Source organism: Bufo gargarizans, chromosome 3, assembly GCF_014858855.1.
Source record: "Bufo gargarizans isolate SCDJY-AF-19 chromosome 3, ASM1485885v1, whole genome shotgun sequence".
NCBI classification, from domain to species: domain Eukaryota; kingdom Metazoa; phylum Chordata; class Amphibia; order Anura; family Bufonidae; genus Bufo; species Bufo gargarizans.
The window spans coordinates 492,146,160-492,159,956 of record NC_058082.1 but is presented as its reverse complement, the minus strand read 5'-3'; positions in this window follow the sequence as shown (position 1 = coordinate 492,159,956).

The following is a 13,797-nucleotide window of genomic DNA, read 5'->3' as shown; positions in this document are numbered from 1 at the left end:
CGTGAAGCCTGATTCTCTGCTATGACATGCAGACTGATTCTCTGCTGACATGAAGCCAGATCCTCTGTTACGGGACCTCTCTCCTCTGCCTGTGTGCTGGGCCTAAATTTATGAAAATGGACTCTTACAGTGGTGGGTGACGTGAAGCCTGATTCTCTGCTATGATATGAAGACTGATTCTCTGCTGACATGAAGCCAGATTGTCTGTTACGGGACCTCTCTCCTCTGCCTGGGTGCTGGGCCTAAATATATGCCAATGGACTGTTGCAGTGGTGGCTGACGTGAAGCCTCATTCTCTGCTATGACATGCAGACTGATTCTCTGCTGACATGAAGCCAGATTGTCTGTTACGGGACCTCTCTCCTCTGCCTGGGTGCTGGGTAGTGTTGAGCGCGAATATTCGAAAAGCAAATTTTTTTCGCGAATATCGCAACTTCGCGATTTCGCGAATATTTCGAATATAGTGCTATATATTCGTAAAAACGAATATTCGTTTTTTGTTTTTTTCCCCCCCCCACAAAATTACAGTACACATATAATTGATTGTTTCCCAAAGGTCCAACAGCTCAGATCTTACTCACATTGCCTAGAAAGTGATTGAGGCGCGAATCTTCGTAAGGCGATGTTATTAGCGCACATGCGAATATCGGCACGTCCCAGAACAGAGGCAAAGGGCTTTGCATTCATACATTAGTGAATTGAGTTGCGAATCTTCGTAAGGCGATTTTATTAGCGCACATGCGAATATCGGCACGTCCCAGAACAGAGGCAAAGGGCTTTGCATTCATACATTAGTGAATTGAGTTGCGAATCTTCGTAAGGCGATTTTATTAGCGCACATGCGAATATCGGCACGTCCCAGAACAGAGGCAAAGGGCTTTGCATTCATACATTAGTGATTGAATTGAGCTGCGAATCTTCGTAAGGCGATTTTATTAGCGCACATGCGAATATCGGCACGTCCCAGAACAGAGGCAAAGGGCTTTGCATTCATACATTAGTGAATTGAGTTGCGAATCTTCGTAAGGCGATTTTATTAGCGCACATGCGAATATCGGCACGTCCCAGAACAGAGGCAAAGGGCTTTGCATTCATACATTAGTGAATTGAGTTGCGAATCTTCGTAAGGCGATTTTATTAGCGCACATGCGAATATCGGCACGTCCCAGAACAGAGGCAAAGGGCTTTGCATTCATACATTAGTGATTGAATTGAGCTGCGAATCTTCGTAAGGCGATTTTATTAACGCAAATGCAAATATCTACACTTGTCCCCAGAACAGAGAGGCAAAGGCCTGTGCATTCATATAGTATAGCACCATATTCGCGAATACGTAGAACTTCGTAAAATTCGATTTACGAATATTCGTATTTTTTATTTTACTTTCCACCTTACAGATTACATTGATCTGTACTCTGTCAACTACTGTCATCACCCCCCACTGTATCTCGATTGATTCCCAAAAGTCTCACATTCCCTAGAAAGTGATTGAGGTGCGAATCTTCGTAAGGCGATTTTATTAGCGCACATGCGAATATCTACACTTGTCCCAGAACAGAGGCAAAGGGCATTGCATTCATACATTAGTGATTGAATTGAGTTGCGAATCTTCGTAAGGCGATTTCATTAGCGCACATGTGAATTTTGCATAGCATATGTATTATGCGATAATTCGAATTATCGCATATGCGAAATAATAACGAATTTGAATAATCGCGAATATTTTACGAATATTCTTTCGAATATTCACAAAATTTCGCGAATTCGAATATGGGACATGCCGCTCAACACTAGTGCTGGGCCTAAATTTATGACAATGGACTGTTGCAGTGGTGGCTGACGTGAAGCCTCATTCTCTGCTATGACATGCAGACTGATTCTCTGCTGACATGAAGCCAGATTCTCTGTTACGGGACCTCTCTCCTCTGCCTGTGTGTGTGCTGGGCCTAAATATATGCCAATGGACTGTTGCAGTGGTGGCTGACGTGAAGCCTCATTCTCTGCTATGACATGCAGACTGATTCTCTGCTGACATGAAGCCAGATTCTCTGTTACGGGACCTCTCTCCTCTGCCTGTGTGTGTGCTGGGCCTAAATATATGCCAATGGACTGTTGCAGTGGTGGCTGACGTGAAGCCTCATTCTCTGCTATGACATGCAGACTAATTCTCTGCTGACATGAAGCCAGATTCTCTGTTACGGGACCTCTCTCCTCTGCCTGGGTTCCGGGGCCTAAATATCTGAGAATGGACTGTTCCAGTGGTGGGTGACGGGAAGCCAGATTCTCTGCTATGGAACCTCTCTCCAATTGATTTTGGTTAATTTTTATTTATTTAATTTTTATTTTAATTCATTTCCCTATCCACATTTGTTTGCAGGGGATTTACCTACATGTTGCTGCCTTTTGCAGCCCTCTAGCTCTTTCCTGGGCTGTTTTACAGCCTTTTTAGTGCCGAAAAGTTCGGGTCCCCATTGACTTCAATGGGGTTCGGGTTCGGGACGAAGTTCGGATCGGGTTCGGATCCCGAACCCGAACATTTCCGGGATGTTCGGCCGAACTTCTCGAACCCGAACATCCAGGTGTTCGCTCAACTCTACTAGGGATGTCAGGCTCTTCTTATAATTATTTGTAGGCTCAGATGGTAGGACTTGGTAATATTTTTTGTCGGAGACGATCCATAGAGATTCTGCTAAGTAGTATGCCGATTCCATGATGACAATACTCCCTCCCTTAGCAGCACTCTTAATGACAATGTCTCTATTATTGGTGAGAGTTCTCAGGGCTCTAGTTCTAGGACTGAGGTTACTTTTCCCTGAAAAGCTGGGTAGGAGTGAAAAGTCGTCTCTAAAATCTGACAGTACTATATTAAAAAAGCTCTCGATGTGAGGGCCCTTGCTTTCAAGACAGTAGGTTGTGGGGGAGCCACCATAGCCTCTCTGGGGTCATGTGACTGATTGACGTCTAATGTAGATACCTCCTTTTCACCTAACTCAAGGAAAATAGTTGGACAATCCTTAGTGGTGTTAATGTTCTTAGGCAGGAGGACTGTGGAATACCAGAAGGAAGGGTGCTATCTGGTCTCCGGTTGAAATTTTTGTATGGTAAAATGTCGATGGAGGGTGAGTTTTCTTATAAACTGGTTTAGTTCTACGAACAGTTCAAATAAGTCCGGTTGGTTAGTAAGGCAGAATGACAGCACTTTACTGAGCAGTTCAATTTCCTTTCTACCGAGCGTATATTTAGAAAGATTAAAAATTCCCATCTTTCTTTCTAGTTCAATGGGATTTAGTGTGGCTTGTACGGGTCATTTATTGGTTATGTTAACTGTTTCGGTTTTAGTTTTTTGTATTTTTTGTTTACTGGGGCATTGTTTTCCGCTTCCTCTACATCCTTTAAATCTATGTTTGATCTTTTCTTTTTTATACTGGACACCAGAGTGTAGAAGTGTGTTATCTTTAGTGACTGGGACGTGGTCGGTGTGCTCAACTAGGGAGAATCGACTGGACATAGAAGGGGACTCAATGCTAGGAAACTGGTATTTGCCTGGACAGAGGGGCCGGTAGTCCTCTAAGGGGGGTCCTGGATACTTGCTCTAAAAAAGAGTTCTCTGTCAGATTGATGGGTAAGGCAAGGAACCCTTCTGGGCTGGGTGGAGAAACTAAATATGTGGAAATCTTAGATAGATTGTTATGGAATATAATGGACACTTGCTTGTCACTTACAAAATGGTGTCTGTCCGAGAGACTGTCAGAACTATTGGGTATGAATAAAGTCCATAAGTATAAGGCCTATATAAGAGTATGGACATGAGCCTAAGGGACAACCATTTTTGTCTTATTTTAAAAGGCAGAGTGAATTCAGGATTTTTTTTTACTCTGAAATTGCTAACCTAAGGTTTACGATATGTACCAAAGTGTTTACCTAAGTCTGTTTTTGTGAGAAGGAGATGTCCCAAGGTCTAATGAAATGTAATTGCCTAGATAAGACAATGTATTAGAAATGTGCTGAGTTCTGATGATTTTTAGTGAATAGAAAGACTCTAATCTTTCTTTGTGGTTTTATATGAATCAATGTATGAGTAGATTGATTTTATATTATCAATTTTAATAGGTGTGCTGAATATATACTATATATATATAAGAGTATAGTCCTTATAGCTAGATTCAGTTTTAAGATTAGAAACAAGGTACAAACTCCTTTGTCATTTTTAGAATCTCTCTCAGTGTAACACACAAATTAATTATTTCTTTCCTTGAGGTTTTCTTGAATGGAGAAATGTGGACACAGGTGATCATGAACAAACCCTGTCCTTTACAAGAATAATGAATTAAGATAGTCATGTTTATCTTGATTTAATTAGGTCTGGTCAAAAGATTTAAGGATAAACAAGGTGGTTGACTAAGTATAAAAGTCATTGTCTATTCAAGATCTTCTCAAGGTTTTGTCTGAAAACTTAGATAACATTCATTGCTAGTATATATTAAGAGAAATTAGTGAGTGGTTCGATTTTTGTATGGAATACTAGTGCCATCTAGTGTTAGGGTAAAATACTAGAGGGAGGTTCTATTGATTATAAGGTGAGGTCACTAGTTAATGATAAAACTTGGCCAAGCCCTTTCTAAGATAGGATAAAAAGATGGTATGGGCTGACAGAAAGGATCAATCTCTAGAGCTCCCTAGCTCTCTCTCTGAACATCATCAAAAGACCAGATCCAACCCTGACCACTTTTTCAGTCATTGGAGGCAGCCATCTTAGAACCATTGAAACTGATTTCTGCTAGCTGACATTTTGGTATAGTATAACCTTACCTATATTTTATAGGATAATTAATTAATATAATACATATCTATATATATTCAATTAACCATACTTTGTGTATAGTATCTGTTTTGGAATAAGATTGGGGTGTACCTGCAGCATCATCCTGAAAATTAATCCAATACAGGGAGATTGAAACTATACTAGTGAAAACACGGTATTATCTCCAAGGAATTGAATTCAGTTCTAGACCAGTATGGTTAATATATATATATTTGTATAGATAAAAGATAAACCAGATTTGGGTTTAATCGGACATTTGTCGGCTGAGAGAAATCAAGTATTAAATTGATTTATATTATTATAAGAAGGCATAATTGTGTATATATATGTTCTCAATTATTTTTGTCTTTATCACTATTTTGCATATCATTGATTGAATTTTATTATCGCCATCAGTCTTTCACCTCACCCCCTTGCAAATCAGCCAAGCAGTCTGAGCCCCAAGTTATGCAGCAGTCTCTTTTGCTTTTTGATGACTCTGTAAGCAGGAATTCCCGGGGCCATCCACATAGCCCTGCTCCAGAAGGGGAAGAGATTGAGTGCACTGATGCCCAACCACTTATGTTTCAAGATGAGTACATGGGAGGACCATCACAGCACGTCTCGGATGATGACGAAACACAGGTGCCAACTGCTGTGGCTTTTTGAAGTGTGCAGACCGACAAGGAGGGCAGGGGTGAATACTGGGTGGAAGATGATGTGGATGACGATGAGGTCCTCGACCCCACATGGAATCATGGTCATGCGAGTGACCTGTGTAGTTTGGAGGAAGAGGCAGTGGTCACACAGAGCCACCAGCACAGCAGAAGAGGGAGCAGGGTGCAAAAGCGGAGAAGCCGTCCCCTAGACAGTACACCTGCTACTGCCCACCGCACCAAGAGACTGAGCACACCAAAGCCAGCTCCAAGGAGTTCCCTGGTGTGGCAGTTCTTCAGACAATGTGCTGACAACAAGACACGAGTGGTTTGCACGCTGTGTAATCAGAGCCTGAAGCGAGGCATAAACGTTCTAAACCTGAGAACAACCTGCATGAACAGGCATCTAAGTGCAAAGCATGAGCTGCAGTGGAGTAGACACCTCAAAAACAAATAAAGGTCTCTGGCTCCTCCTGATTCCTCTTCTGCTGCAGTCTCGGCCTCTTCATCCCCCTCTGGAGTGAGAGTGGTACCTGGCACCCCACAAACAGGGGATCTGCCAGCAACGCCACCACCTGGGTCAGACTCACCAAGCATCTCCACAATGTCCCATGGAAGTGTTCAGCTTTCTATCTCCCAAAAACTGGAGCAAAAGAGGAAGTACCTCCCTATCCACCCGCGATCCCTGGCCCTGAATGCCAGCATTTCAAAATTTCTTTGAAATGCTGTCATTCCGTCTGGTGGAGACGGAGAGTTTTAAAAGCCTTATGGCGGTGGTTGTCAAACAGTACGTTGTGCCCAGCCGCCACTACTTTTCCAGGCAAGCCATCCCTTCCCTGCACAACCAAGTGGGGGACAAAATCAGGTGTGCACTGCACAACACCATCTGTGGCAAGGTCCACCTAACTACGAATACGTGGACCAGTAAGCACGGTCAGTGACGTTATATCTCCCTAACAGCACACTGGGTAAATGCAGTGGCGGCTGTGCCTGAGGCGGATAGCAGTTTGGCGCATGTCCTTCCACCACCGAGGATTGCAGGGTGTTTCTCTTTGCCTCCTGTTGCTTCCTACTCCGCTTCCTCATCCTCTACAGCCTCCTCATCCGCCGGTCAGTGTAACACCTTGACCACCAACTTCACCACAGCCAGGGGTAAACTACAGCAGGCAGTTTTAAAACTTATCGGTTTGGGGGACAAACCCAACAACGCGCAGGAGCTGTGGACGGGCATGAAACAACAGACTGATGAGTGGTTGGTGCCAGTGAGCCTTAAGCCCGGCCTGGTGGTGTATGATAATGGGCAAAATATCATAGCAGGTCTGGGCCTAGCCGGTTTGATGCACATCCCTTGCCTGGCGCATGTGCTGAATTTGGTGGTGCAAAAATTCCTTAAAAATGAAAAATATGTCAGAGCTGCTACAAAAAATGTGGGCCGTCTGTGCGCGGTTTCGGCGTTCTCAGCAGCTGCAGCATAACTTTGGCCTTCCCTCTCACCATCTCATATGCGACGTGACCATAAGGTGGGACACCACCTTGCACATGCTGGCCAGACTGTGCGAGCAGCAGCAGGCAATAGTGGAGTTTGAGCTGCAGCATGCACGGGTGAGTCGCTCTGCGGAACAGCACCACTTCACCACCAATGACTGGGCTCCCATGCGAGATCTGAGTGCCTTGTTGCGCTGTTTTGAGTACTCCACCAACATGGCCAGTGCCGATGACTCCGTTCTCAGTGTTACTATCCTACTTCTATGCTTCCTTGAAAAAATGCTTCTGGCGATGATGGAAGAGGATGTGGCACAGAAGGAAGAGGAGGAAGAGGGATAATTTCCAAGGGTTTCAGGCCAGTTATTAACATGTGGCTCCGAGGGTGCGTTCCTGCACCCACAAACACCAGGTACACAATTGTCCAGCAAGGGCACAGTTTTGGATGATGACGAAGTGGAAGAACCGTGTTCACAGCAGGGTGGCACCCAAAACAGCTCATTGCCATCACTATTGTGTGGCTGGGGAATACAGAGGACACAGACGATACACCTCCCAAAGAGGATAGCTTGTCATTGCCTCTGGGCAGACTGGCACACATGATTGATTACATGCTGCAATGTCTTCGCAACGACCGCCGAGTCGGCCACATTCTAACTTGTGCTGATTACTGGGTGGCCACGCTGCTGGATCCCTGTTACAAGGACAACGTACCATTCTTAATTCCGTCACTAGAGCGGGATCGTGAGTACAAGCGCACGCTGGTAGACGTGCTGCTGGTGGCATTTCCACCTGACAGCGGAGGCACGATGGAAGCACAAGGCAAAGGCAGAGGAGGAGGAAGAGGTCGCCAAAGCAGCTAGGGCATCATCTCAGAAGACAGGGTTAGCATGGCCGAAATGTGGAAAAGTTTTGTCAGCACGCCACAACAACCAGCACCAATAGTGATACGGAGCGTCTTAGCAGGAGGCAGCATTTCAGCAACATGGTAGAGCAGTATGTGTGCACATGCCTACACGTACTGACTGATGAGTCTGCCCCCTTAAACTGCTGGGTCTCCAAATTGGGCACATATTTTTTATTTTTTTTTCAAACCAAAAACCACTGTAGGCTACCTCCTACTTCTCCACTGCCACTTCCACCTACACCGCTACGTCCACTGCCTCCTCAACCTCCTACTCCATATGGACTTCCACCTCATAAATCAAGATTATTATTTTTAATTTTTACGTATTTCATTTTATTTTAAGTCATTTCACTACTTTGTCTCATAAATTGATGGGTGACATATCACACACTTTTGGCTGTGACATACCCCTGCTCTACATTGAGAACAGATAAATACCTTTCACAAATTCATCTGTTACATTGTTAGGTGACATTCCCAAATTTTTGGCTGTGATATACCCCTGCTCTACCTATTAGACAGGGAAATACATTTCACTAATTTGTTTTTTACATTGTTGGGTGAAATTCACCAATTTTTGGCTATGATATACCCCTGCTCTACCTAATGGACAAGGAAATACATTTTACTACATTGTCTGTTACATTGTCGGGTGAAATTCACCAATTTTTAGCTGTGATATACCCATGCTCTAACTAGTGGACAGGGAAATGCATTTCACTAAGTTGTCAGTTACATTGTCGGGTGAAATTCACCAATTTTTGGCTGCGATATACCCCTTCTCTACCCGTAAGACAGGGAAAAAAAATTCACTAGTTTGTCTGTTACATTGTCGGGTGAAATTCACAAATTTTTGGCTATGATATATCCCTGCTCTACCTAGTATAAAGATAAATACATTTCACTAATTTGTCTGTTACATTGTTAGGTGGCAATCCCCAATTTTTGGCTAAGACATACCCCTGCTCTACCTAGTGGACAAGGAAATACATTTCACTAATTCGTCTGCTAGATTGTTGGGTGACAAATGCTCATCTTTTGCTCTAGAAAATACATTTGCGACCTACAATGCATTTTGGACAGTACGAATGGTGAGGCCAGAACAAGTACAAACTATAGTAGAATGGGGGGGGGAGGGGGGGTTACAGTGCCTATATTTCCATCACATTGTCTTCCACCCAGTCCCCTGCTGAAAGATCAGAGTTGGCACCTACAGCCCATAGCCATCTGTCTTTCAACTCACCCCCTTGCAAATCAGGCAAGCTGTCTGAGCCCAAAGTCATGCAGCAGTCTGTTATGCTTTTTGATGACTCTTCTGGCCCTGCACCAGAAATGGATGAGATTGAGTGCACTGATGCACAACCACTTATGTTTCAGGATGAGGACATGGGAAGACCACCGCAGCACATCTCTGATGATGACAAAACACAGGTGCCAACTGCTGCGGCTTTCTTTAGTCTGCAGACTGACAAGGAGGGCAGGGGTAAAGAGTGGGTGGAAGGTGATGTGGAGAATGATGAGGTACTAGACCCCACATGGAATCAAGGTCATGCGAGTGACCTGTCTAGTTGGGAGGAAGAGGCGGGGGTCTCACAGAGGCACCAGCAAAGCAAAAGAGGAAGCAGGGTGCAAAAGCGTCTGTTACATTCTTGGGTGACATTTTACCATTTTTGCCGTAAATAAACCCCGACTCTACATAGGTGACAGGGACCTAAATTTAAAAAAATCGTCTGTTACATTGTTAGTTGACATTTTACCAATTTTGCCATATACAAAATGCTCTGCATAGGTGACAGGGACCTAATTTTTGTAAAATCGTCTGTTCAATTGGTGGGTGACATGAACACAGTTTTGCCGTGAATAAACCCCTACTCTGCATAGTTGACAGGGACTGAAATTTTTATAAATCATCTGTTCAATTGGTGGGTGACATTAACCCATTTTTGCCGATGAAAAAACCCTGCTCTGCATAGGTGACAGGGACTTACATTTCTAAATTTAGTCTTTAAATGATGCACTCCCCCTCCTTTCATTCGATCCTTCCGCTTTAATAACTTGTCTCACATTTCTGCTCGATCACATTTCAGCCATTGACCTCCATTGGATGTGTTATCCCATTCTCGCCCTATCTCTCCGGTGTGGAAACCTGATTCCCCGCTACCCGTGATCACCATGGTAGGCGCAGAAAAGAACTTCGAAAGTTGATAGAGAAGATATCCAATTGGATCTTGGATGTCACTGGGACGTGCGATCAGGCAGAAGTTATCTAGAATCAACAAAGCGGCAGCTCCTGTCTAACGTTTCCAAATCCAAAATACCCCAGTGACATTTCCTGTAATTTTTTAGTAATCATTCCAATAACAGGGCATCTTAAGAGTCCTGTATTGTTATTTATCGTCACTACCTCCCCGATTCAGGAGTGGATAATTGCCGCACGCCCCCTCCTTTACTTGGAAGCTTCTGCTTCAATGATTTGTCCCACATTTCAGCTCTATAACATTTAATGGTAGGCGCAGAAAATAACATCGAAAGTTGATAGAGAAGATATCCAATTGGATCGTGGACGTCACAGAGACATGCAACATGGTTGAGCAGTCTCCAAATTTGGCACATGGCCTGAACTTGTCCTTTACACCTTGGAGGTGCTGGCCTGCCCTGCAGCAAGTGTATTGTCTGAACGTTTGTTTAGCACGGCTGGAGGGGGTTATCACAGGTTATATTTTCCAATGTTTTGGGGTGTACTCTAATTTAAAAAAAAAGATATATATATTAAAACCAAAAACCAGTGTTGGCTACCTCCTCCTCTACCGCCGCTTCCACCACTTCCACCGCTTACTCAACCTCCTACTCCATGTGGACCTCCTCCTCCTAGATCAAGATTTTTTTTTACGTATTTTATGTTATTTGAAGTCATTTCCCTATATACATTTGTTTACAAAGCACTTGCCATGCTCTTAGTCACATTTTGCTGCCATTTGCACCCCTCTAGCCCTTTCCATGACTTTTTTAGAGCCATTTTAGTGCTCCAAAGTTTGGCTCCTCATTGACTTCAATGGGTTTCGGGCTCAAGTTCGGGTCCCGAACCCTTCGAACCCGAACATCCTGGTGTCCGCCCAACTCTAGTCTACATGTGAGTTTATAAATATCACATTTTGCAGCAGTAATAGTCCATTAAGGGCCGAATTCTAATTTTACCTCATGCAAAGCGTCCTGCCAATCCCGGATCCCCCTGTCCTTGAAGGAAATAAGGTAGTGGCTATACTTATTTTCAGATGCCCATGGTAGGAATCTGATCTTTTCCGCATCAGAATACAATTTTAAAGAATCCATGGTGGACTGGTACAGTTCTAAGTGATCAGCAATTTCAGGAGGACCTCTCTTAGAGAATTTAGGTAAAGTGGCATTTAGAAATGTAATGATACTTGAGGAACTCTGATCCACTTCTGCACACTGAGCATTTTTTTTTTCTAGAGACCACTTCAGCATATGACGGTCGCCTGGATCTCTCATCCCCCTTGCGGGCAAACTCATGGGTAATAAGCCACACGCTTCTCCACATCACTGTCATAATCACTCATACTACGTACACTTCCATTGTACCCACTTGGCACAGGTGACTTAACCCTAACATCCCTCTCTAAGGGAAGGTGCGGGGGGACACTTCTATGGCCTTTGGCATCACTAGCGCCTAGTAAAGCTTGAAACGCCTGATTTAATTGGGTTAATGCATCCTGCTTAGGGTCTCGGATGGATTCCGCTTTAAGAGCACATGATGATGACATATCTATTTTTTGGGGTGTGAGAGCTGGAGGATCCAAAAATCTCTCATTATCAGACATATCACTTTCAACATTGACTATATGGCTTGGTCTGTCTGTTTTCTGAAGTCTGCAATAACGGAGGTTAAGCTCATCTGCCTCCCTTTTTAGTTGAAGATAGACATCATGGCTGAGATCGAGTTCACGTTTTAAGTCCTCGATCAATGCTTTTTCAGATTCTAACTCTGTTTCTATACAGGATATATAGGCCTACATGTCTGTTATATGCATATTTCTTCTCTTTAAGAGGGTACTGACTTCTAATATTGCATACAGGACTGGTGGCAACATCCTTAAGAGGTGTTCTTTACTGGCATTACTTTTAAGCACACCAAAATAGGTTAGATGTCTCCTGACTGTACCAAGTGATATCCACACATCCACACATTCTCTCTTGGCTTCTGCCTGCAGCTCACTTAACCATGCAGTTACATCTTGATCCAAACTCAACCGTGAATTTACATATTCAACAATGTCATGTATTAACTGTTCTGGGCTAGATGGACTACCTCCTGCAGCTTCACCAGAACCATCTTCACTACTGGCTGCGCTCATTTTCCTTACCAATAATTAGTACACAGATAGATAAACAATCTGGTTAGCCAAGAAAATTATGAAACATTTTACTATTTGCACAAATAATCTATAAATTAACATCTCAGCAGTGCCTCCATCTTTATGTCGGGATATAAAGCAAAAGGCTTTATATAAAATAAAGAATCAAAGAAAAATTTCAAAGGAAGTTGATCCTCAAGGTAGACATTTAAAACACCTCAAAAAGAGATTGTTGTTAATTGAATTATGTTGTGCAATCAGTAAATAAGGTACAAGAGTCTATGCAAAAATATAAATGATTTAATATACAATAATTTAGAATACAATCAAAACTTAATCAATAGAAAATTCAATAATATGCAATAACACACAGTGATATGCAGTACCCAAAATTCATCACTAGATGGCTCTAACACCAAGACCAACGTATACACTATACCTCTCAAACATAAAAATTTAATACAACTATCTCAACGACAATTATTATACATAAAACAATAATAATGACAGATATAAACCCTTGTTCTGCTAAAACTATGACAAATCTCGGATACCGGTAGTATTGCGACACAACATATAAATGATCAAGCCTGATATGGCTACGGAATAAATATTCAAATCAGAGATTCCCTCTGATATCAATATTAGGTCTCTTATTCAGTAATATGCATCTTTACTGAATAGCGATAATACTGATGTAGTACATCTAGCATTTATCCAAAATAAAGCAGGGATTTTCCTAAATATCAGGCTAATTAATTCAATCAATACTACATATAATGAAATTATACGTTACCCGAGAGTCCAGTTGATATGAGTCTAAGGGGAGTCAGCTATAAAGTCTGTTCTCATCATTGGATTTTTCTCCAATGATGAGTGTGTGTGGTTTAAGATCACAAACTTATCAGTTAGACACACCTTCCTAGCTTGGAGTTTTCCAATCATTGTCGGCTAGGCGTGTACATCTGATAATGACGGTGATGTCATTGTATTAACCAAAATCAATTTCTGCTGTTGGTGTAATGTTACTCATTTACCCCTAGATGACACTATTACCCAACCTATTAGTATAATTTTAGTAAGGGTTAAATATCCAAGCCTGACTTTACCTCACATTCTATACACATGACCTATGGAACCTTAAATCAGAGCTGAGGGATTAATTTTGACACATATACCAACTAAAGCACAGACTTTTGGGCACCATTTAGACTTTTCCCATACTCTCAGATTTATGTTACAGATAATAATATAATGAACATTGTACTCTCACAAATGTGTGTGTCTCCTAGGCTACTCCAATGGGTGATTGATGGTTAGTTAAAATCACAGTTAGTTAAAAACTAATTTAGGAGTATACGCGTTCCTAGTGAGAAATATATATATATATATATATATATATATACACTCACATAAAGAATTATTAGGAAAACCATACTAATACGGTGTTGGACCCCCTTTTGCCTTCAGAACTGCCTTAATTCTATGTGGCATTGATTCAACAAGGTGTTGATAGCATTCTTTAGAAATGTTGGCCCATATTGATAGGATAGCATCTTGCAGTTGATGGAGATTTGA